Consider the following 6,456-nt stretch of genomic DNA (forward strand, 5'->3'; position numbering starts at 1 on the left):
CGCGCAAGGGCACGCATGAGGGCCAGAGAGGAGGCCCAGCTGCAGGAGGCCCAGCTGCAGGAGGCCCAGCAGCAGTAGGAGGATTTCGAGGAGACCACTTTGGGGCCCCCTGGTACTCACAACATCTCAGTCTCCACTTCCAGCAGCCACTCTCCCACCCCCAGCCAGGCATCTGCCACCCCCAGCCACTCTCCCACCCCCAGCCACTCTCCCACCCCCAGCCAGGCATCTGCCACCCCCAGCCACTCTGCCACCCCCAGCCAGGCATCTCCCACCCCCAGCCAGGCATCAGCTACTGGACACCCATCCAGTCAAGAAGAGGATGCCACAAGTAGCCGTAAGTAAACAATGTGCCAAATGTTTACATACACATTTCTACACATAAACAATCATAACACCCACATATGTGTATCCAACATCATCAATAGTTGCAACATATCAATGCAGTGAGAGCCATAGCTGTGGCCTGTCCTCCTCCAGGAACAAAGGTCCCCTTGGTGTATTTTCAGAGTGTGGCCACGCCTCACCCCCTGAGTAATTGACGTAACAGTACATACAATGACATATCATACAGTAGTGTTGTAGAAGTTATGTGGGACCACGTGTTGTGTAACTACACTTTCCAGCATGATGTTCAACATTAATTTCTACATTGGTTTGTTACTAGTGTGTGAGGCCATGCGGATGCATGCTTTTCACAAAAAGCTCTAGGCCTATAATTTGTACACCAATGTCAAAATGTTTAAATCAGGGTTGCCGACCCTCCCGGAATTACCGGGAGGATCCCGAAAATCGGGTCCTCCTCCCGGCCCCCCGGAAAGGTGGGCAACCCTCCCGGATTCCGGGGGACCCCCACGCCACCGTCTTCCCCATACCCCCACGCCACCGTCTTCCCCATACCCCATTGCTGCGTCTTCCCCATACCTTTTGGATTGAAATCGTCAATCCGCGGGTCTCAGAGGAGGGGGCGGAGCTAAAATCGCATCATTTTAGCCCCGTCCCCTCCACGGTGATCCGTGAATTGGTTTTAACATCCTGGGGGCAGGGCTTAATGATGTAAAGCTCAAGCCCCGCCCCCCAAACTGCAGCTGGAAGTCTCCTCTCCGGGCTTCTCCCGGAGAGGAGACAGAAAAAGTCGGCAACCCTGGTTTAAATAGTCAGGACTGCTTAAGCCGCAACAATGTCATTACCCTTAAATAGCACAGGTTAATTGTGAGGTTTGAGGTAATTCCACCAGCACAAAACTCCAAATTGTGATGCTTCATACATTCATCCAAGAAGGAGGAAATTAATTAATGTTATGTAATATGTACTGTATGTGTGTCCACAGAATAGTATTTAGTACCGTGTTTACAGCTTACCCATCTTCAATGTAGTAAAAAAATGTATGTGCCCTTCACACTTCACTCACAAATTCTTCTTCTTCTTCTTCTTATTATTATAATGCAATAAACATTTGTGTATATGATATATTCAATATAATGTATTTTTTCCCCTTCACTACAGACACTGAACAGCACCAGGAAGAAGTTGGGGAGATTCCGCAGGAAATATTTCTGATTTGAGGTGAGGTCTAACGATTAATGTGTGAATGTGTGTGTGTTTTTGAGTTACATAACACATAGTGAAAAGGCATGAGTTTTTAATGTTGTTAGATTAAAACATCACACATAACATCAGGGTAGGTATACATGTTAAACATTTTGGACAAACTAATTATGGACATAATTTAGTACATACACACAAACACCAACATAACTTTTAAAAAAAGTAAAAGCAATGTGAGGACACATAGATAGTGATTACAATGCAACATTAGAACATAATAAATATACATGTAAGGAGGGTTAAAATGTATTTTTATTAGGGTGTTCATTAAGGTAGACAATTGAGGTAATAGAAAACAATAATTGAATAACAGTTAGAATAAATCATTTAATTGTCTTAATCATAGTTGAAAGGCTAGATTATGAGGGCCATATATGTGAAGGGTATGTCAGCGTGCACGGACGCACGCTCATTCTCACGATGGGTGACAAACGCTGAGTTTTCTATTGAAAACAGGCAAGACCCATCCGTGCACGGTGGCTTTACGCTTAGACAGCCGTAAGCTGTCGGTGTGTTTGGGGAGGAGACCCGTCCGTAAACGTCGGCGTACGCTCTATTGTACGCCAGTAATTGGTGTCTGAGGAGATCCGTCCACGTACGGTGGCGTACGCTCAAGTGTACGCCACTCCCTTTGTCGGTCTTTGTGGCCGTCCGTATGCGGATGTTTTGTGGGTGGACTTTCGCTTACCGTCCGTGTACGGGAAACGTACGGTGATGCGGAACGTATGTACGTTTGGCCGGCCGAACCAGAATAAGGTCCATAGTTACATAGTAGGTAAGGCTGAAAAAAGACTTGCGTCCATCTAGTTCAACCTAGGATGTTTATAAAAGATTGACAGATTATATTTCTCATATGTACCCATGGATGTTTTTAACCAATAAGTGTTTGTCCAACCTTATTTTTAACGTATTTAATGTGTCTGCGGACACCACCTCTCCAGGAAGAGAGTTCCAAAGTTTGACTGCGCTGACTGTAAAAAAAAAATTCTTCTAGCTGAACAAAATCTTTGTTCTTCTAATCTATACTCATGCCCTCGCGTCCTAGACTCCTTTCTAGTAGAAAAAAGGGTGTTTGACAGTTCCTTGATTTATTTGTACATGTTGAGCATGTCCCCCCTTAAGCGTCTCTTTTCTAATGTAAATAGTCCCAAAATGCTTAATCTCTCCTCGTAGCTTAAGTTCTCCATTCCCCTAATAAGCTTTGTTGCTCGTCTCTGGATTTTTTCTAATTCAATGATGTCCTTTTTATAGTGCGGGGCCCAGAATTATACACCGTATTCGAGGTGCGGTCTTACCAATGCTTTATACAGTGGCATGATTACCCTCGAGTCCCTAGTTTCCATGCCCCTTTTAATGCATGCTAAACTTTTGATGGCCTTTTTTGTTGCTACATTACATTGGGCACTACACCCCAGGTTACTGTCTATTTGGACTCCTAGATCCTTTTGTAGTATTGAAATACCCAATTCCTCTCCGCTAAGGTTATAACTAGCACACTGGTTGTGTCTCCCAAGGTGCATAACTTTACAATTATCCACGTTGAACTTCATCTTTCACTTTTTAGCCCATTCCTCTAGATTTGCAAGATCCTTTCGAAGCGTGGTGACATCTTCTGATGTTTTAATAACTTTGCTTAGTTTTGTATCGTCTGCAAAGATGGATACATTGCTGAGTAACCCAATCCCAATATCGTTTATAAAAATGTCAAATAAAATGGGCCCTAAAACCGAACCCTGAGGCACTCCACTTAGTACTGGTATTGTATCTGATACTGCACTATTCACCACCACTCTTTGTCCTCTATTACATAGCCAGTTCCCTACCCATCTGCAGATATTTTCACCCAAAAATTTTTCACCCTAGGTCCTCCATTTTTTTATCAACCTCTTTTGTGGGACAGTATCAAAGGCCTTCGCAAAATCTAAGAAAATCACATCTACAGCGTTTCCATTATCAAGGTTTTTACTAACCTCCTCGTAGAACCCTAGTAGATTAGTTTGGCATGAACGATTTTTGACGAACCCATGCTGGTTAGTACTGAGAAGACAGTGATGGTCTAAATATTCCTGGATACTATCCCTTAAAAATCCTTCAAAGAGTTTACCCACAATTGGTGTAATGGGCCCTACACACATAGCGATGTGTGTAGGGCGACCTAGCTATGCTAGGTCGGGCTGTGCTTCGCCGCTATCGCATAGCACACAGAGCTGACAGCCCACACACAGAGCGAGCTGTCAGCTCTGTGTGCTAAGCGAGCAGACAGCGCCAGTATTCTCCGGTGGGAGAACCCTGCCGATGCCGAGATTGATGGACACTGTCCATCAATCTCGGCCAGCGATAAAGACGCGCGGGGACGCGCATTGCTGCCGATATAGCCCCCACACACACACCGATGTGAGGGCATTTTCTAAGCGACTTTGCCAAACTAAGCAAAATCGCTTAGAAAATGCCTTAATATCGGCATGTGTGTAGGCCGTATTAAACTCACGGGTCTGTAATTAGCAGGATCCTCCTTTTTGCCTTTTTTGAATATCGGCACTACCTCTGCTATTCTCCAATCTTTTGGTACTTTACCTGACGAAAGTGAATTGCTAAAGATATAATGTAGGGGGGTAGCTAGTTCCTCCCTTTGGGGCCTTATTTTGGTTCACTCTTTCTGACAAAATCCTTCTTAGATGGACAAAACCATGTGCACTGCAGGGGGGCAGATGTAAAATGTGCAGAGAGAATTAGATTTGGGTGAGTTATTTTGTTTCTGTGAAGGGAAAATACTGGCTGCTTTATTTTTACACTGCAATATAGATCTCACTTTGAAGTAAAACCCCACCCAAATCTAATTATATCTGCACAAGTTACATCTGCCCCACCTGCAGTGCACATGGTTTTGCCCATCTAAGAAGGATTTTGTCAGAAAGAGTGAACTAAAATAAGGCCCTTAATTCCATTGGTACCCTCGGATGAATTCCATCTGGCCCCGGTGATTTATTTGTTTTGATTTTGCTGAGCTTCCGTATTATTTCCTTGGGCGTGATATCAACAATGAGATCTGGCTTGTAATGTTATAATACTTTAAACGCCTCCATACAGCATTATTACAGGCATTTTTGTACAAATATAATTGTTTTTAATGGTTTAAATATTTAAAAAAAAAACAAGATATTGGCCACAAATATTTGGTCACCATGACCCATGTGTGGGCCAGGGGTAAAAACACAAAAAACATGTTATGATGCATGCTGGTAAGAAATGCTGTCCATGCAATATTTGTAACGGCTGTCCACCATTTTTTTGCAGATCATCAATCCCGAAATACTCACGCACCACACACACAGGACTACACGTATATGTCCGGATGCAGAGGCTGCAGGTAAGCAAAAGGAATGGGAAACCATTACACATACAGTACACAAACCCATGTACCATGCACAATAGGCTACACTACAATCTACTCCTGCACCCTACTGTAAGCCAAATATAGGTTAAATGTCAACAACATTGTTTGAAGACCTGTATGCAGCATGTTTAAATATTAATACATGCTCATTGCACCAATGTCATATTGGGTAATGGCAAACTAAATAGCACATTAAAGTGCTGCCAGATATGCTGGCCATGGCATGGAGTGATTTTTGGCCTTATTCTTGTTCACTCTCTCACAAAATCCTTCTTAGATGGACAAAACCACGTGCACTGCAGGGGGGCAGATGTTACATGTGCAGAGAGAATTAGATTTGGGTGAGTTATTTTGTTTCTGTGCAGGGTAAATACTGACTGCTTTATTTTTACACTGCAATATAGATCTCACTGTGAAGTAAAACCCCACCCAAATTGAATTCTCTCTGCACAAGTTATATCTGCCCCACCTGCAGTGCACATGGTTTGGTCCATCTAAGAAAGATTTTGTCAGAAAGAGTGAACTAGAATAAGGCCCTTAGACCCACTACATACCAACAGATAATAATGTAATGTGAAGCACCTATCAGACAAATTATAAATCATAGCTTTACATTTTTAAGGGGGTACATGTGTTACTGAACAGTACCCATTGCCATAACCCACAAGACACCTTAAAAGCAAAAGGACTCTGAACAGTTATGCTAGAATACTTACCCATTTCTTTTTTTAAACAGGATCATCACAACTACTGGTGCAACCAACGGAATCAGCATAAATGATGGAAGAAGATCAACAAATGTGTCTGTGGTTATTTAAATACTAATGATTTGGGTAATTAAACTAAAATGCTCTCATCCACTATGGTACTGTGCAGTGAGGGTGTTGAACTAATTTGGTGTGTTAGGTATTTTGATAAATTCCCATACAGCATTGTAAAAATGTACTTACCAGCATGTCATCACCAAGGGATACCTCAGGTTAAGCAGCTTCTTTCATTGCGCTCTGAATACTCTACACCTAAATATTGGTGATAATGTATGGAAAATAGTTTATGGTATGCAAACACACTTACACCAAAGGTACATAGTAGGATAGTTTAGAAATGCAATTACCTGAGAAATAGCGCCTTATGATTTCCCTATGCATCAGATCCCCCTCCGTTTACCCCTAACTACCATAGGTTGGTTAGTTTCAGCTTCCTGCACGACTGCTGCATTGCCATTAGGGTGGCCAATCCCGGGATCGGGATCGGCGGGATCCCGGGATTTGGCCCCTAAAATGCCGGGATTTCAATCCCGGGATTGGAGTTTCCAATCCCGGGATTTCGGGATTAGACTGCGCATGCGCAGTCTAATGCCGGGCAGCGTCTGAGCTAGTGCTCAGACGCTGCCCGGCTTCTCCCGTCCCGGGCAGCGCGGCTCTGCGCAGCGTGACGGTGTCAGAGGTCACGCT

The 6,456-nt window shown here is 43.6% G+C and overlaps 1 long non-coding RNA gene across 1 annotated transcript; it reads left to right on the forward strand.

Annotated features, from left to right (window-relative positions):
• Window positions 1–1,506: 1,506 nt before the first annotated feature.
• LOC146041883 (uncharacterized) lies at window positions 1,507–5,893 on the forward strand. Its single transcript, XR_014463650.1, has 3 exons — window positions 1,507–1,566; window positions 4,903–4,975; window positions 5,739–5,893. It is a non-coding gene; the product is annotated as an uncharacterized LOC146041883 (long non-coding RNA).
• The last annotated feature ends 563 nt before the right edge of the window (window positions 5,894–6,456 follow it).

Source organism: Crinia signifera, chromosome 19, assembly GCF_055691185.1.
Source record: "Crinia signifera chromosome 19, ASM5569118v1, whole genome shotgun sequence".
In the NCBI taxonomy this organism is placed as follows: domain Eukaryota; kingdom Metazoa; phylum Chordata; class Amphibia; order Anura; family Myobatrachidae; genus Crinia; species Crinia signifera.